This window comes from Atractosteus spatula, chromosome 1 (genome assembly GCF_055471065.1).
Source record: "Atractosteus spatula isolate fAtrSpa1 chromosome 1, fAtrSpa1.hap1, whole genome shotgun sequence".
In the NCBI taxonomy this organism is placed as follows: Eukaryota; Metazoa; Chordata; class Actinopteri; order Semionotiformes; family Lepisosteidae; genus Atractosteus; species Atractosteus spatula.
The window spans coordinates 73,366,878-73,384,358 of NC_142706.1; the positions used below are offsets into that span (position 1 = coordinate 73,366,878).

At 57.8% G+C, this 17,481-nt stretch overlaps 11 non-coding genes across 11 annotated transcripts; 5 read left to right on the top strand and 6 right to left on the bottom strand.

The window, feature by feature from the left end:
* Nucleotides 1-579: 579 nt before the first annotated feature.
* On the bottom strand, nucleotides 580-698 carry LOC148841903 (5S ribosomal RNA). The gene has a single exon (XR_016093657.1). It is a non-coding gene; the product is annotated as a 5S ribosomal RNA (ribosomal RNA).
* A 1,858-nt stretch (nucleotides 699-2,556) lies between these two features.
* On the top strand, nucleotides 2,557-2,720 carry LOC148841904 (U1 spliceosomal RNA). Its single transcript, XR_016091623.1, has one exon. It is a non-coding gene; the product is annotated as a U1 spliceosomal RNA (small nuclear RNA).
* A 724-nt stretch (nucleotides 2,721-3,444) lies between these two features.
* On the bottom strand, nucleotides 3,445-3,563 carry LOC148841905 (5S ribosomal RNA). The gene has a single exon (XR_016093658.1). It is a non-coding gene; the product is annotated as a 5S ribosomal RNA (ribosomal RNA).
* Nucleotides 3,564-5,421: 1,858 nt separating this feature from the next.
* Nucleotides 5,422-5,585, top strand: LOC148841906 (U1 spliceosomal RNA). The gene has a single exon (XR_016091574.1). It is a non-coding gene; the product is annotated as a U1 spliceosomal RNA (small nuclear RNA).
* Nucleotides 5,586-6,309: 724 nt separating this feature from the next.
* On the bottom strand, nucleotides 6,310-6,428 carry LOC148841907 (5S ribosomal RNA). The gene has a single exon (XR_016093659.1). It is a non-coding gene; the product is annotated as a 5S ribosomal RNA (ribosomal RNA).
* A 1,858-nt stretch (nucleotides 6,429-8,286) lies between these two features.
* On the top strand, nucleotides 8,287-8,450 carry LOC148841908 (U1 spliceosomal RNA). Its single transcript, XR_016091675.1, has one exon. It is a non-coding gene; the product is annotated as a U1 spliceosomal RNA (small nuclear RNA).
* Nucleotides 8,451-9,174: 724 nt separating this feature from the next.
* Nucleotides 9,175-9,293, bottom strand: LOC148841909 (5S ribosomal RNA). The gene has a single exon (XR_016093660.1). It is a non-coding gene; the product is annotated as a 5S ribosomal RNA (ribosomal RNA).
* A 1,858-nt stretch (nucleotides 9,294-11,151) lies between these two features.
* Nucleotides 11,152-11,315, top strand: LOC148841910 (U1 spliceosomal RNA). The gene has a single exon (XR_016091575.1). It is a non-coding gene; the product is annotated as a U1 spliceosomal RNA (small nuclear RNA).
* A 724-nt stretch (nucleotides 11,316-12,039) lies between these two features.
* Nucleotides 12,040-12,158, bottom strand: LOC148841911 (5S ribosomal RNA). Its single transcript, XR_016093661.1, has one exon. It is a non-coding gene; the product is annotated as a 5S ribosomal RNA (ribosomal RNA).
* A 1,858-nt stretch (nucleotides 12,159-14,016) lies between these two features.
* Nucleotides 14,017-14,180, top strand: LOC148841912 (U1 spliceosomal RNA). The gene has a single exon (XR_016091576.1). It is a non-coding gene; the product is annotated as a U1 spliceosomal RNA (small nuclear RNA).
* A 702-nt stretch (nucleotides 14,181-14,882) lies between these two features.
* LOC148841913 (5S ribosomal RNA) lies at nucleotides 14,883-15,001 on the bottom strand. Its single transcript, XR_016093663.1, has one exon. It is a non-coding gene; the product is annotated as a 5S ribosomal RNA (ribosomal RNA).
* Nucleotides 15,002-17,481: the final 2,480 nt, after the last annotated feature.

Sequence of the window (17,481 nt, forward strand, 5' to 3'; positions counted from 1 at the left end):
AAAGATGCCCTGGGGTTATTCACGAGCACCGGCAGACGACATGGTACTCGTTTTAGTGCCCGTTACAGACATACGCTATGCTTTCTTGTTCTTAACTCGGTTTTTCCCTTTTTTTCTGCTCACTCTGAATCCATCCCTGCTCATTTTGTTGGAGAATCTGTGCTCAATGAATGAAATGGGTTATAAATGAATATATGTATATTTCTACGAAAAACGAGTTGTTTATTGACTGACCTTCAATTGCAGATTTAGAGGCAGCTTCGATATTCGTTTTACAAACGTGTTTTTTTCCTAATACGAATCACACGCATGCCATTAAAAGAGCCATCTTTAGAGATCAGGATATCGATCATTTTTCTTGAGCATCTGAAGGGATGTGAGGGAGCTTCTCTTTCTGAACTGGCATGCCTAGAAAGTGGACGACCGTCGCGATACCGTTTGCCAGTCAGCGTTGCCGAAGGAAACAAAAGTGGGAAGATTGAAATGTTTGGTATTTTCGGGAAATAAATGTCCATACTCGAGTTCTTCCTCCCAAAGCCTACGGCACCAACGGCGACCCCCGCTGGCCGAGAGAGCAAAAGCTTACAGCACCTGGTATTCCCAGGCGGTCTCCCATCCAAGTACTAACCAGGCCCGACCCTGCTTAGCTTCCGAGATCAGACGAGATCGGGCGTGTTCAGGGTGGTGTGGCCGTAAGCGCAAGCCGGGGCGCCGGACTCGCTACTTGAAGCTGTGTGGCGGGGGCGCCGTGCCCCCTGGGCGGGACTGAGGGATCGTTCATGTGCGATTCTTTGGAAAGGAGCCGCTTTCGAACTCAGTGCGTGCCTGGATGTTGGCGAATGTGCTCCCTTCAGTTGGCTTGCCCTGCTCTTGTCCCGCACTGGAGCAGGACAAACAAACTGCACGGAGGAGCACAAGGCAAGTGTTCACAAGACAGAAACCTCCAGTGCACAGCACTCTGAAAACATTTCTGGGCTGTCGCGTTTTATTTCGGCACATAAAGCGCACCGGCCCTACACGTCGGCCAGACGCGCGGCGCCTCCGCCCTCTTGTGGCCTTGCGGCGTCAGAGCAAGAGGCTCCTTCTCGCTGCCTTTCCGCTGTCCCGGCGGCCGGCGAGGAGGAAGCGCCGGGACGCTGTGCTGCAGAGCCCCGAGAGGGAACCTGGAGCGCACACTTTGTGGGGGGCGGGGGGCGGGGGGCCGCGTTCGCGCCCTGCCCCGGTCTCTTGCGCGAGCACTAAATCTCACGGCGCCAGCCAGCGGCCAGGAGACAAGTACAATATCACGGGACAGGGGGCCTCATCATTGATTGTTACAGGTGAGACGGGGATTAGGAGGAGAGCCCGACTGATGGGTAACACCCCCGTGACTCTTTCTTGAGAGACGCCCTGGGATTTGGAATGGCCAAGGAGGGTCAGGACACCTCGGTTTTACGCCTCCCCCGAAGGACGGCGCCTGTTTGTGCAGCAGAGTGTCGCCATGAGGATGCTGGGGCATAAGAGAGCCACACAGCCCGCAGGGTGAGCGCTCCCTACTGGTCCCAGTCACCCCTCTCGCAGGAGCAGCAGCAGCAACCTGAGCTTTCCCGGGGGGAATCTCCCATCCGGGTGCCGGCCGGGCTCACACCTGCTGGGCTGCCGTGGGTGAGCCCAGTCGAGAGTCGCAGGGTGAGACCTAGTCACCGGGGATTACTCGGCTCTCAGCACTTGAAAAGACCGACGGAGGACTCGTTCCCGCCGGAGCTGAATGTGCCTGCGAGTGTCGTGTCGTCTTCTTCCCCCGCCCCGCTGTGCTTGCTGTATTGTCTTTGAAGCCGGCCCCCGAGACGAGGCGGGCTGTTCCTGTGCCCCAATTAACACTTTACAGGTGCCATTCCCCGGCATTGTGGCCATTGTCGGAGGTCACACGCGATAAGATGAGGTGGAGGAGAGCGGGGCGTGCCCAGCGCCAGACATTGAAGGAAGGGGGCTGTGCGAGGTGAGGTGAGGCGCGACACGCCGGAGCCCCGACGCTGCTAATGCGGAGCACTTGTTGAACTGGCATTGAAAGGACGTGTGCGCACGGAGCGAGCCTTCCCTGCGGCGGAGCGTGGAAACTTTCTCCCCCCGCTGCAGGAGCTGTGTGCGGTGCGGTGCAGCGGTGCCGAGGGAAAAGCACGGAAGGCAGCAGGCTCTGGAGAGCAGGTAAGAGACGGAGCCTTGGGGGCAGGCGAGCAGGCGCGTTTTTCGGAAATTGCTGAAGAGGCTCCGGTGTTTGTTCGGTGTGTGGCAGGCGCACGTCGCGAGCTTGCGTAGCGATCTGCCGGTCTGGTGATATGTAAATGAGGCCGAATTGCATCCCGGGACATGCTGCGATGGCGAAATGGCGACTGCAGATGTGTAGGAAACGGCGCGCTCGTTTTCTCGTTTTCCCCACACTTTTGAGTGTTGGTGTGGCGTGTGAGTGCGCGAAAGAGTGGGCCCAGCAGGAGGCGGTGGCGTGCAGGGCGAGGAGCTGGCCTAGGCTGCGAGTGCTGTGCTGTGGGTGCGGGCCGCTTGCAGGGGCCTGTACAACTCATACTTACCTGGCAGGGGAGATACCTTGATCAAGAAGGAGGTTCACCCAGGGCGAGGCTCGGCCATTGCACTCCGGCTGTGCTGACCCCTGCGAATTCCCCAAATGTGGGAATCTCGACTGCATAATTTCTGGTAGTGGGGGACTGCGTTCTCGCTCTCCCCTGGTGTGCTTGGTCCAATAACAGATGCGGCAGTGCAGGCGGCTTTGCTGTGTGCTGGGGAGCTGTGCTGGGCTTCCGCGCTCGGCAGTCCCCCCCCGTGAGCAGCACAACATGCTGGTGAAACCGCTTCATAGAGGGGGGTTATTAGAAAGATGCCCTGGGGTTATTCACGAGCACCGGCAGACGACATGGTACTCGTTTTAGTGCCCGTTACAGACATACGCTATGCTTTCTTGTTCTTAACTCGGTTTTTCCCTTTTTTTCTGCTCACTCTGAATCCATCCCTGCTCATTTTGTTGGAGAATCTGTGCTCAATGAATGAAATGGGTTATAAATGAATATATGTATATTTCTACGAAAAACGAGTTGTTTATTGACTGACCTTCAATTGCAGATTTAGAGGCAGCTTTGATATTCGTTTTACAAACGTGTTTTTTTCCTAATACGAATCACACGCATGCCATTAAAAGAGCCATCTTTAGAGATCAGGATATCGATCATTTTTCTTGAGCATCTGAAGGGATGTGAGGGAGCTTCTCTTTCTGAACTGGCATGCCTAGAAAGTGGACGACCGTCGCGATACCGTTTGCCAGTCAGCGTTGCCGAAGGAAACAAAAGTGGGAAGATTGAAATGTTTGGTATTTTCGGGAAATAAATGTCCATACTCGAGTTCTTCCTCCCAAAGCCTACGGCACCAACGGCGACCCCCGCTGGCCGAGAGAGCAAAAGCTTACAGCACCTGGTATTCCCAGGCGGTCTCCCATCCAAGTACTAACCAGGCCCGACCCTGCTTAGCTTCCGAGATCAGACGAGATCGGGCGTGTTCAGGGTGGTGTGGCCGTAAGCGCAAGCCGGGGCGCCGGACTCGCTACTTGAAGCTGTGTGGCGGGGGCGCCGTGCCCCCTGGGCGGGACTGAGGGATCGTTCATGTGCGATTCTTTGGAAAGGAGCCGCTTTCGAACTCAGTGCGTGCCTGGATGTTGGCGAATGTGCTCCCTTCAGTTGGCTTGCCCTGCTCTTGTCCCGCACTGGAGCAGGACAAACAAACTGCACGGAGGAGCACAAGGCAAGTGTTCACAAGACAGAAACCTCCAGTGCACAGCACTCTGAAAACATTTCTGGGCTGTCGCGTTTTATTTCGGCACATAAAGCGCACCGGCCCTACACGTCGGCCAGACGCGCGGCGCCTCCGCCCTCTTGTGGCCTTGCGGCGTCAGAGCAAGAGGCTCCTTCTCGCTGCCTTTCCGCTGTCCCGGCGGCCGGCGAGGAGGAAGCGCCGGGACGCTGTGCTGCAGAGCCCCGAGAGGGAACCTGGAGCGCACACTTTGTGGGGGGCGGGGGGCGGGGGGCCGCGTTCGCGCCCTGCCCCGGTCTCTTGCGCGAGCACTAAATCTCACGGCGCCAGCCAGCGGCCAGGAGACAAGTACAATATCACGGGACAGGGGGCCTCATCATTGATTGTTACAGGTGAGACGGGGATTAGGAGGAGAGCCCGACTGATGGGTAACACCCCCGTGACTCTTTCTTGAGAGACGCCCTGGGATTTGGAATGGCCAAGGAGGGTCAGGACACCTCGGTTTTACGCCTCCCCCGAAGGACGGCGCCTGTTTGTGCAGCAGAGTGTCGCCATGAGGATGCTGGGGCATAAGAGAGCCACACAGCCCGCAGGGTGAGCGCTCCCTACTGGTCCCAGTCACCCCTCTCGCAGGAGCAGCAGCAGCAACCTGAGCTTTCCCGGGGGGAATCTCCCATCCGGGTGCCGGCCGGGCTCACACCTGCTGGGCTGCCGTGGGTGAGCCCAGTCGAGAGTCGCAGGGTGAGACCTAGTCACCGGGGATTACTCGGCTCTCAGCACTTGAAAAGACCGACGGAGGACTCGTTCCCGCCGGAGCTGAATGTGCCTGCGAGTGTCGTGTCGTCTTCTTCCCCCGCCCCGCTGTGCTTGCTGTATTGTCTTTGAAGCCGGCCCCCGAGACGAGGCGGGCTGTTCCTGTGCCCCAATTAACACTTTACAGGTGCCATTCCCCGGCATTGTGGCCATTGTCGGAGGTCACACGCGATAAGATGAGGTGGAGGAGAGCGGGGCGTGCCCAGCGCCAGACATTGAAGGAAGGGGGCTGTGCGAGGTGAGGTGAGGCGCGACACGCCGGAGCCCCGACGCTGCTAATGCGGAGCACTTGTTGAACTGGCATTGAAAGGACGTGTGCGCACGGAGCGAGCCTTCCCTGCGGCGGAGCGTGGAAACTTTCTCCCCCCGCTGCAGGAGCTGTGTGCGGTGCGGTGCAGCGGTGCCGAGGGAAAAGCACGGAAGGCAGCAGGCTCTGGAGAGCAGGTAAGAGACGGAGCCTTGGGGGCAGGCGAGCAGGCGCGTTTTTCGGAAATTGCTGAAGAGGCTCCGGTGTTTGTTCGGTGTGTGGCAGGCGCACGTCGCGAGCTTGCGTAGCGATCTGCCGGTCTGGTGATATGTAAATGAGGCCGAATTGCATCCCGGGACATGCTGCGATGGCGAAATGGCGACTGCAGATGTGTAGGAAACGGCGCGCTCGTTTTCTCGTTTTCCCCACACTTTTGAGTGTTGGTGTGGCGTGTGAGTGTGCGAAAGAGTGGGCCCAGCAGGAGGCGGTGGCGTGCAGGGCGAGGAGCTGGCCTAGGCTGCGAGTGCTGTGCTGTGGGTGCGGGCCGCTTGCAGGGGCCTGTACAACTCATACTTACCTGGCAGGGGAGATACCTTGATCAAGAAGGAGGTTCACCCAGGGCGAGGCTCGGCCATTGCACTCCGGCTGTGCTGACCCCTGCGAATTCCCCAAATGTGGGAATCTCGACTGCATAATTTCTGGTAGTGGGGGACTGCGTTCGCGCTCTCCCCTGGTGTGCTTGGTCCAATAACAGATGCGGCAGTGCAGGCGGCTTTGCTGTGTGCTGGGGAGCTGTGCTGGGCTTCCGCGCTCGGCAGCCCCCCCCCGTGAGCAGCACAACATGCTGGTGAAACCGCTTCATAGAGGGGGGTTATTAGAAAGATGCCCTGGGGTTATTCACGAGCACCGGCAGACGACATGGTACTCGTTTTAGTGCCCGTTACAGACATACGCTATGCTTTCTTGTTCTTAACTCGGTTTTTCCCTTTTTTTCTGCTCACTCTGAATCCATCCCTGCTCATTTTGTTGGAGAATCTGTGCTCAATGAATGAAATGGGTTATAAATGAATATATGTATATTTCTACGAAAAACGAGTTGTTTATTGACTGACCTTCAATTGCAGATTTAGAGGCAGCTTCGATATTCGTTTTACAAACGTGTTTTTTTCCTAATACGAATCACACGCATGCCATTAAAAGAGCCATCTTTAGAGATCAGGATATCGATCATTTTTCTTGAGCATCTGAAGGGATGTGAGGGAGCTTCTCTTTCTGAACTGGCATGCCTAGAAAGTGGACGACCGTCGCGATACCGTTTGCCAGTCAGCGTTGCCGAAGGAAACAAAAGTGGGAAGATTGAAATGTTTGGTATTTTCGGGAAATAAATGTCCATACTCGAGTTCTTCCTCCCAAAGCCTACGGCACCAACGGCGACCCCCGCTGGCCGAGAGAGCAAAAGCTTACAGCACCTGGTATTCCCAGGCGGTCTCCCATCCAAGTACTAACCAGGCCCGACCCTGCTTAGCTTCCGAGATCAGACGAGATCGGGCGTGTTCAGGGTGGTGTGGCCGTAAGCGCAAGCCGGGGCGCCGGACTCGCTACTTGAAGCTGTGTGGCGGGGGCGCCGTGCCCCCTGGGCGGGACTGAGGGATCGTTCATGTGCGATTCTTTGGAAAGGAGCCGCTTTCGAACTCAGTGCGTGCCTGGATGTTGGCGAATGTGCTCCCTTCAGTTGGCTTGCCCTGCTCTTGTCCCGCACTGGAGCAGGACAAACAAACTGCACGGAGGAGCACAAGGCAAGTGTTCACAAGACAGAAACCTCCAGTGCACAGCACTCTGAAAACATTTCTGGGCTGTCGCGTTTTATTTCGGCACATAAAGCGCACCGGCCCTACACGTCGGCCAGACGCGCGGCGCCTCCGCCCTCTTGTGGCCTTGCGGCGTCAGAGCAAGAGGCTCCTTCTCGCTGCCTTTCCGCTGTCCCGGCGGCCGGCGAGGAGGAAGCGCCGGGACGCTGTGCTGCAGAGCCCCGAGAGGGAACCTGGAGCGCACACTTTGTGGGGGGCGGGGGGCGGGGGGCCGCGTTCGCGCCCTGCCCCGGTCTCTTGCGCGAGCACTAAATCTCACGGCGCCAGCCAGCGGCCAGGAGACAAGTACAATATCACGGGACAGGGGGCCTCATCATTGATTGTTACAGGTGAGACGGGGATTAGGAGGAGAGCCCGACTGATGGGTAACACCCCCGTGACTCTTTCTTGAGAGACGCCCTGGGATTTGGAATGGCCAAGGAGGGTCAGGACACCTCGGTTTTACGCCTCCCCCGAAGGACGGCGCCTGTTTGTGCAGCAGAGTGTCGCCATGAGGATGCTGGGGCATAAGAGAGCCACACAGCCCGCAGGGTGAGCGCTCCCTACTGGTCCCAGTCACCCCTCTCGCAGGAGCAGCAGCAGCAACCTGAGCTTTCCCGGGGGGAATCTCCCATCCGGGTGCCGGCCGGGCTCACACCTGCTGGGCTGCCGTGGGTGAGCCCAGTCGAGAGTCGCAGGGTGAGACCTAGTCACCGGGGATTACTCGGCTCTCAGCACTTGAAAAGACCGACGGAGGACTCGTTCCCGCCGGAGCTGAATGTGCCTGCGAGTGTCGTGTCGTCTTCTTCCCCCGCCCCGCTGTGCTTGCTGTATTGTCTTTGAAGCCGGCCCCCGAGACGAGGCGGGCTGTTCCTGTGCCCCAATTAACACTTTACAGGTGCCATTCCCCGGCATTGTGGCCATTGTCGGAGGTCACACGCGATAAGATGAGGTGGAGGAGAGCGGGGCGTGCCCAGCGCCAGACATTGAAGGAAGGGGGCTGTGCGAGGTGAGGTGAGGCGCGACACGCCGGAGCCCCGACGCTGCTAATGCGGAGCACTTGTTGAACTGGCATTGAAAGGACGTGTGCGCACGGAGCGAGCCTTCCCTGCGGCGGAGCGTGGAAACTTTCTCCCCCCGCTGCAGGAGCTGTGTGCGGTGCGGTGCAGCGGTGCCGAGGGAAAAGCACGGAAGGCAGCAGGCTCTGGAGAGCAGGTAAGAGACGGAGCCTTGGGGGCAGGCGAGCAGGCGCGTTTTTCGGAAATTGCTGAAGAGGCTCCGGTGTTTGTTCGGTGTGTGGCAGGCGCACGTCGCGAGCTTGCGTAGCGATCTGCCGGTCTGGTGATATGTAAATGAGGCCGAATTGCATCCCGGGACATGCTGCGATGGCGAAATGGCGACTGCAGATGTGTAGGAAACGGCGCGCTCGTTTTCTCGTTTTCCCCACACTTTTGAGTGTTGGTGTGGCGTGTGAGTGTGCGAAAGAGTGGGCCCAGCAGGAGGCGGTGGCGTGCAGGGCGAGGAGCTGGCCTAGGCTGCGAGTGCTGTGCTGTGGGTGCGGGCCGCTTGCAGGGGCCTGTACAACTCATACTTACCTGGCAGGGGAGATACCTTGATCAAGAAGGAGATTCACCCAGGGCGAGGCTCGGCCATTGCACTCCGGCTGTGCTGACCCCTGCGAATTCCCCAAATGTGGGAATCTCGACTGCATAATTTCTGGTAGTGGGGGACTGCGTTCTCGCTCTCCCCTGGTGTGCTTGGTCCAATAACAGATGCGGCAGTGCAGGCGGCTTTGCTGTGTGCTGGGGAGCTGTGCTGGGCTTCCGCGCTCGGCAGTCCCCCCCCGTGAGCAGCACAACATGCTGGTGAAACCGCTTCATAGAGGGGGGTTATTAGAAAGATGCCCTGGGGTTATTCACGAGCACCGGCAGACGACATGGTACTCGTTTTAGTGCCCGTTACAGACATACGCTATGCTTTCTTGTTCTTAACTCGGTTTTTCCCTTTTTTTCTGCTCACTCTGAATCCATCCCTGCTCATTTTGTTGGAGAATCTGTGCTCAATGAATGAAATGGGTTATAAATGAATATATGTATATTTCTACGAAAAACGAGTTGTTTATTGACTGACCTTCAATTGCAGATTTAGAGGCAGCTTTGATATTCGTTTTACAAACGTGTTTTTTTCCTAATACGAATCACACGCATGCCATTAAAAGAGCCATCTTTAGAGATCAGGATATCGATCATTTTTCTTGAGCATCTGAAGGGATGTGAGGGAGCTTCTCTTTCTGAACTGGCATGCCTAGAAAGTGGACGACCGTCGCGATACCGTTTGCCAGTCAGCGTTGCCGAAGGAAACAAAAGTGGGAAGATTGAAATGTTTGGTATTTTCGGGAAATAAATGTCCATACTCGAGTTCTTCCTCCCAAAGCCTACGGCACCAACGGCGACCCCCGCTGGCCGAGAGAGCAAAAGCTTACAGCACCTGGTATTCCCAGGCGGTCTCCCATCCAAGTACTAACCAGGCCCGACCCTGCTTAGCTTCCGAGATCAGACGAGATCGGGCGTGTTCAGGGTGGTGTGGCCGTAAGCGCAAGCCGGGGCGCCGGACTCGCTACTTGAAGCTGTGTGGCGGGGGCGCCGTGCCCCCTGGGCGGGACTGAGGGATCGTTCATGTGCGATTCTTTGGAAAGGAGCCGCTTTCGAACTCAGTGCGTGCCTGGATGTTGGCGAATGTGCTCCCTTCAGTTGGCTTGCCCTGCTCTTGTCCCGCACTGGAGCAGGACAAACAAACTGCACGGAGGAGCACAAGGCAAGTGTTCACAAGACAGAAACCTCCAGTGCACAGCACTCTGAAAACATTTCTGGGCTGTCGCGTTTTATTTCGGCACATAAAGCGCACCGGCCCTACACGTCGGCCAGACGCGCGGCGCCTCCGCCCTCTTGTGGCCTTGCGGCGTCAGAGCAAGAGGCTCCTTCTCGCTGCCTTTCCGCTGTCCCGGCGGCCGGCGAGGAGGAAGCGCCGGGACGCTGTGCTGCAGAGCCCCGAGAGGGAACCTGGAGCGCACACTTTGTGGGGGGCGGGGGGCGGGGGGCCGCGTTCGCGCCCTGCCCCGGTCTCTTGCGCGAGCACTAAATCTCACGGCGCCAGCCAGCGGCCAGGAGACAAGTACAATATCACGGGACAGGGGGCCTCATCATTGATTGTTACAGGTGAGACGGGGATTAGGAGGAGAGCCCGACTGATGGGTAACACCCCCGTGACTCTTTCTTGAGAGACGCCCTGGGATTTGGAATGGCCAAGGAGGGTCAGGACACCTCGGTTTTACGCCTCCCCCGAAGGACGGCGCCTGTTTGTGCAGCAGAGTGTCGCCATGAGGATGCTGGGGCATAAGAGAGCCACACAGCCCGCAGGGTGAGCGCTCCCTACTGGTCCCAGTCACCCCTCTCGCAGGAGCAGCAGCAGCAACCTGAGCTTTCCCGGGGGGAATCTCCCATCCGGGTGCCGGCCGGGCTCACACCTGCTGGGCTGCCGTGGGTGAGCCCAGTCGAGAGTCGCAGGGTGAGACCTAGTCACCGGGGATTACTCGGCTCTCAGCACTTGAAAAGACCGACGGAGGACTCGTTCCCGCCGGAGCTGAATGTGCCTGCGAGTGTCGTGTCGTCTTCTTCCCCCGCCCCGCTGTGCTTGCTGTATTGTCTTTGAAGCCGGCCCCCGAGACGAGGCGGGCTGTTCCTGTGCCCCAATTAACACTTTACAGGTGCCATTCCCCGGCATTGTGGCCATTGTCGGAGGTCACACGCGATAAGATGAGGTGGAGGAGAGCGGGGCGTGCCCAGCGCCAGACATTGAAGGAAGGGGGCTGTGCGAGGTGAGGTGAGGCGCGACACGCCGGAGCCCCGACGCTGCTAATGCGGAGCACTTGTTGAACTGGCATTGAAAGGACGTGTGCGCACGGAGCGAGCCTTCCCTGCGGCGGAGCGTGGAAACTTTCTCCCCCCGCTGCAGGAGCTGTGTGCGGTGCGGTGCAGCGGTGCCGAGGGAAAAGCACGGAAGGCAGCAGGCTCTGGAGAGCAGGTAAGAGACGGAGCCTTGGGGGCAGGCGAGCAGGCGCGTTTTTCGGAAATTGCTGAAGAGGCTCCGGTGTTTGTTCGGTGTGTGGCAGGCGCACGTCGCGAGCTTGCGTAGCGATCTGCCGGTCTGGTGATATGTAAATGAGGCCGAATTGCATCCCGGGACATGCTGCGATGGCGAAATGGCGACTGCAGATGTGTAGGAAACGGCGCGCTCGTTTTCTCGTTTTCCCCACACTTTTGAGTGTTGGTGTGGCGTGTGAGTGTGCGAAAGAGTGGGCCCAGCAGGAGGCGGTGGCGTGCAGGGCGAGGAGCTGGCCTAGGCTGCGAGTGCTGTGCTGTGGGTGCGGGCCGCTTGCAGGGGCCTGTACAACTCATACTTACCTGGCAGGGGAGATACCTTGATCAAGAAGGAGGTTCACCCAGGGCGAGGCTCGGCCATTGCACTCCGGCTGTGCTGACCCCTGCGAATTCCCCAAATGTGGGAATCTCGACTGCATAATTTCTGGTAGTGGGGGACTGCGTTCGCGCTCTCCCCTGGTGTGCTTGGTCCAATAACAGATGCGGCAGTGCAGGCGGCTTTGCTGTGTGCTGGGGAGCTGTGCTGGGCTTCCGCGCTCGGCAGCCCCCCCCCGTGAGCAGCACAACATGCTGGTGAAACCGCTTCATGGAGGGGGGTTATTAGAAAGATGCCCTGGGGTTATTCACGAGCACCGGCAGACGACATGGTACTCGTTTTAGTGCCCGTTACAGACATACGCTATGCTTTCTTGTTCTTAACTCGGTTTTTCCCTTTTTTTCTGCTCACTCTGAATCCATCCCTGCTCATTTTGTTGGAGAATCTGTGCTCAATGAATGAAATGGGTTATAAATGAATATATGTATATTTCTACGAAAAACGAGTTGTTTATTGACTGACCTTCAATTGCAGATTTAGAGGCAGCTTCGATATTCGTTTTACAAACGTGTTTTTTTCCTAATACGAATCACACGCATGCCATTAAAAGAGCCATCTTTAGAGATCAGGATATCGATCATTTTTCTTGAGCATCTGAAGGGATGTGAGGGAGCTTCTCTTTCTGAACTGGCATGCCTAGAAAGTGGACGACCGTCGCGATACCGTTTGCCAGTCAGCGTTGCCGAAGGAAACAAAAGTGGGAAGATTGAAATGTTTGGTATTTTCGGGAAATAAATGTCCATACTCGAGTTCTTCCTCCCAAAGCCTACGGCACCAACGGCGACCCCCGCTGGCCGAGAGAGCAAAAGCTTACAGCACCTGGTATTCCCAGGCGGTCTCCCATCCAAGTACTAACCAGGCCCGACCCTGCTTAGCTTCCGAGATCAGACGAGATCGGGCGTGTTCAGGGTGGTGTGGCCGTAAGCGCAAGCCGGGGCGCCGGACTCGCTACTTGAAGCTGTGTGGCGGGGGCGCCGTGCCCCCTGGGCGGGACTGAGGGATCGTTCATGTGCGATTCTTTGGAAAGGAGCCGCTTTCGAACTCAGTGCGTGCCTGGATGTTGGCGAATGTGCTCCCTTCAGTTGGCTTGCCCTGCTCTTGTCCCGCACTGGAGCAGGACAAACAAACTGCACGGAGGAGCACAAGGCAAGTGTTCACAAGACAGAAACCTCCAGTGCACAGCACTCTGAAAACATTTCTGGGCTGTCGCGTTTTATTTCGGCACATAAAGCGCACCGGCCCTACACGTCGGCCAGACGCGCGGCGCCTCCGCCCTCTTGTGGCCTTGCGGCGTCAGAGCAAGAGGCTCCTTCTCGCTGCCTTTCCGCTGTCCCGGCGGCCGGCGAGGAGGAAGCGCCGGGACGCTGTGCTGCAGAGCCCCGAGAGGGAACCTGGAGCGCACACTTTGTGGGGGGCGGGGGGCGGGGGGCCGCGTTCGCGCCCTGCCCCGGTCTCTTGCGCGAGCACTAAATCTCACGGCGCCAGCCAGCGGCCAGGAGACAAGTACAATATCACGGGACAGGGGGCCTCATCATTGATTGTTACAGGTGAGACGGGGATTAGGAGGAGAGCCCGACTGATGGGTAACACCCCCGTGACTCTTTCTTGAGAGACGCCCTGGGATTTGGAATGGCCAAGGAGGGTCAGGACACCTCGGTTTTACGCCTCCCCCGAAGGACGGCGCCTGTTTGTGCAGCAGAGTGTCGCCATGAGGATGCTGGGGCATAAGAGAGCCACACAGCCCGCAGGGTGAGCGCTCCCTACTGGTCCCAGTCACCCCTCTCGCAGGAGCAGCAGCAGCAACCTGAGCTTTCCCGGGGGGAATCTCCCATCCGGGTGCCGGCCGGGCTCACACCTGCTGGGCTGCCGTGGGTGAGCCCAGTCGAGAGTCGCAGGGTGAGACCTAGTCACCGGGGATTACTCGGCTCTCAGCACTTGAAAAGACCGACGGAGGACTCGTTCCCGCCGGAGCTGAATGTGCCTGCGAGTGTCGTGTCGTCTTCTTCCCCCGCCCCGCTGTGCTTGCTGTATTGTCTTTGAAGCCGGCCCCCGAGACGAGGCGGGCTGTTCCTGTGCCCCAATTAACACTTTACAGGTGCCATTCCCCGGCATTGTGGCCATTGTCGGAGGTCACACGCGATAAGATGAGGTGGAGGAGAGCGGGGCGTGCCCAGCGCCAGACATTGAAGGAAGGGGGCTGTGCGAGGTGAGGTGAGGCGCGACACGCCGGAGCCCCGACGCTGCTAATGCGGAGCACTTGTTGAACTGGCATTGAAAGGACGTGTGCGCACGGAGCGAGCCTTCCCTGCGGCGGAGCGTGGAAACTTTCTCCCCCCGCTGCAGGAGCTGTGTGCGGTGCGGTGCAGCGGTGCCGAGGGAAAAGCACGGAAGGCAGCAGGCTCTGGAGAGCAGGTAAGAGACGGAGCCTTGGGGGCAGGCGAGCAGGCGCGTTTTTCGGAAATTGCTGAAGAGGCTCCGGTGTTTGTTCGGTGTGTGGCAGGCGCACGTCGCGAGCTTGCGTAGCGATCTGCCGGTCTGGTGATATGTAAATGAGGCCGAATTGCATCCCGGGACATGCTGCGATGGCGAAATGGCGACTGCAGATGTGTAGGAAACGGCGCGCTCGTTTTCTCGTTTTCCCCACACTTTTGAGTGTTGGTGTGGCGTGTGAGTGTGCGAAAGAGTGGGCCCAGCAGGAGGCGGTGGCGTGCAGGGCGAGGAGCTGGCCTAGGCTGCGAGTGCTGTGCTGTGGGTGCGGGCCGCTTGCAGGGGCCTGTACAACTCATACTTACCTGGCAGGGGAGATACCTTGATCAAGAAGGAGGTTCACCCAGGGCGAGGCTCGGCCATTGCACTCCGGCTGTGCTGACCCCTGCGAATTCCCCAAATGTGGGAATCTCGACTGCATAATTTCTGGTAGTGGGGGACTGCGTTCGCGCTCTCCCCTGGTGTGCTTGGTCCAATAACAGATGCGGCAGTGCAGGCGGCTTTGCTGTGTGCTGGGGAGCTGTGCTGGGCTTCCGCGCTCGGCAGCCCCCCCCCGTGAGCAGCACAACATGCTGGTGAAACCGCTTCATAGAGGGGGGTTATTCACGAGCACCGGCAGACGACATGGTACTCGTTTTAGTGCCCGTTACAGACATACGCTATGCTTTCTTGTTCTTAACTCGGTTTTTCCCTTTTTTTCTGCTCACTCTGAATCCATCCCTGCTCATTTTGTTGGAGAATCTGTGCTCAATGAATGAAATGGGTTATAAATGAATATATGTATATTTCTACGAAAAACGAGTTGTTTATTGACTGACCTTCAATTGCAGATTTAGAGGCAGCTTCGATATTCGTTTTACAAACGTGTTTTTTTCCTAATACGAATCACACGCATGCCATTAAAAGAGCCATCTTTAGAGATCAGGATATCGATCATTTTTCTTGAGCATCTGAAGGGATGTGAGGGAGCTTCTCTTTCTGAACTGGCATGCCTAGAAAGTGGACGACCGTCGCGATACCGTTTGCCAGTCAGCGTTGCCGAAGGAAACAAAAGTGGGAAGATTGAAATGTTTGGTATTTTCGGGAAATAAATGTCCATACTCGAGTTCTTCCTCCCAAAGCCTACGGCACCAACGGCGACCCCCGCTGGCCGAGAGAGCAAAAGCTTACAGCACCTGGTATTCCCAGGCGGTCTCCCATCCAAGTACTAACCAGGCCCGACCCTGCTTAGCTTCCGAGATCAGACGAGATCGGGCGTGTTCAGGGTGGTGTGGCCGTAAGCGCAAGCCGGCGCGCCGGACTCGCTACTTGAAGCTGTGTGGCGGGGGCGCCGTGCCCCCTGGGCGGGACTGAGGGATCGTTCATGTGCGATTCTTTGGAAAGGAGCCGCTTTCGAACTCAGTGCGTGCCTGGATGTTGGCGAATGTGCTCCCTTCAGTTGGCTTGCCCTGCTCTTGTCCCGCACTGGAGCAGGACAAACAAACTGCACGGAGGAGCACAAGGCAAGTGTTCACAAGACAGAAACCTCCAGTGCACAGCACTCTGAAAACATTTCGGGGCTGTCGCGTTTTATTTCGGCACATAAAGCGCACCGGCCCTACACGTCGGCCAGACGCGCGGCGCCTCCGCCCTCTTGTGGCCTTGCGGCGTCAGAGCAAGAGGCTCCTTCTCGCTGCCTTTCCGCTGTCCCGGCGGCCGGCGAGGAGGAAGCGCCGGGACGCTGTGCTGCAGAGCCCCGAGAGGGAACCTGGAGCGCACACTTTGTGGGGGGCGGGGGGCCGCGTTCGCGCCCTGCCCCGGTCTCTTGCGCGAGCACTAAATCTCACGGCGCCAGCCAGCGGCCAGGAGACAAGTACAATATCACGGGACAGGGGGCCTCATCATTGATTGTTACAGGTGAGACGGGGATTAGGAGGAGAGCCCGACTGATGGGTAACACCCCCGTGACTCTTTCTTGAGAGACGCCCTGGGATTTGGAATGGCCAAGGAGGGTCAGGACACCTCGGTTTTACGCCTCCCCCGAAGGACGGCGCCTGTTTGTGCAGCAGAGTGTCGCCATGAGGATGCTGGGGCATAAGAGAGCCACACAGCCCGCAGGGTGAGCGCTCCCTACTGGTCCCAGTCACCCCTCTCGCAGGAGCAGCAGCAGCAACCTGAGCTTTCCCGGGGGGAATCTCCCATCCGGGTGCCGGCCGGGCTCACACCTGCTGGGCTGCCGTGGTTGAGCCCAGTCGAGAGTCGCAGGGTGAGACCTAGTCACCGGGGATTACTCGGCTCTCAGCACTTGAAAAGACCGACGGAGGACTCGTTCCCGCCGGAGCTGAATGTGCCTGCGAGTGTCGTGTCGTCTTCTTCCCCCGCCCCGCTGTGCTTGCTGTATTGTCTTTGAAGCCGGCCCCCGAGACGAGGCGGGCTGTTCCTGTGCCCCAATTAACACTTTACAGGTGCCATTCCCCGGCATTGTGGCCATTGTCGGAGGTCACACGCGATAAGATGAGGTGGAGGAGAGCGGGGCGTGCCCAGCGCCAGACATTGAAGGAAGGGGGCTGTGCGAGGTGAGGTGAGGCGCGACACGCCGGAGCCCCGACGCTGCTAATGCGGAGCACTTGTTGAACTGGCATTGAAAGGACGTGTGCGCACGGAGCGAGCCTTCTCTGCGGCGGAGCGTGGAAACTTTCTCCCCCCGCTGCAGGAGCTGTGTGCGGTGCGGTGCAGCGGTGCCGAGGGAAAAGCACGGAAGGCAGCAGGCTCTGGAGAGCAGGTAAGAGACGGAGCCTTGGGGGCAGGCGAGCAGGCGCGTTTTTCGGAAATTGCTGAAGAGGCTCCGGTGTTTGTTCGGTGTGTGGCAGGCGCACGTCGCGAGCTTGCGTAGCGATCTGCCGGTCTGGTGATATGTAAATGAGGCCGAATTGCATCCCGGGACATGCTGCGATGGCGAAATGGCGACTGCAGATGTGTAGGAAACGGCGCGCTCGTTTTCTCGTTTTGCCCACACTTTTGAGTGTTGGTGTGGCGTGTGAGTGTGTGAAAGAGTGGGCCCAGCAGGAGGCGGTGGCGTGCAGGGCGAGGAGCTGGCCTAGGCTGCGAGTGCTGTGCTGTGGGTGCGGGCCGCTTGCAGGGGCCTGTACAATTCATACTTACCTGGCAGGGGAGATACCTTGATCAGCCTGTAGGTGGAGTTGTTGGATTGTTTTCTTGTTTTGTGGAAGCAGTGTTTGTTTAGCAGTTTACGAAATGGCAACTTTTGGATCCCGCAAGAATGCTGTGCGTTTTGAGCTTTTGGATGACCTCTTCATGGATCGTATGCAGTTCAGCAGAAAAGTGTTGCAGAAGGAACTTGGCTTTGAACCTCGGCACTTGGATTTCATCTTCGCTCTCCCAGGTCAGAAAGCATTTGAGGTTGTATTTGCTACCTATCCTCTGTTTGAACAATGTGTGGATGTGTTTGAGGCAAAAAGAGGGAAAGTTCCTGCTCTTGAGAAGATCAACTTGCAGCCTTTGACACAGAGAGAGAGGAAAACCGTGCATGTTGTTATGTTCTCGGAACTGGCAAAGACGGAGGACATTCACACCTGGCTTAACCAGTACTGCACCGTCCACCATGGAACTGAGGTTAGAGATGTTGACGGTATAAAAACAGGAGCAAGGAAATTCGAGGTTCGCTTGCTACCGGACAATGTAAATGGAGGCTTAAGGCACCTGCCCTCTACAATCCGGCTGGGCGCCTGCAATGGCTATGTTTTTTATGTGGGACAACCAAAG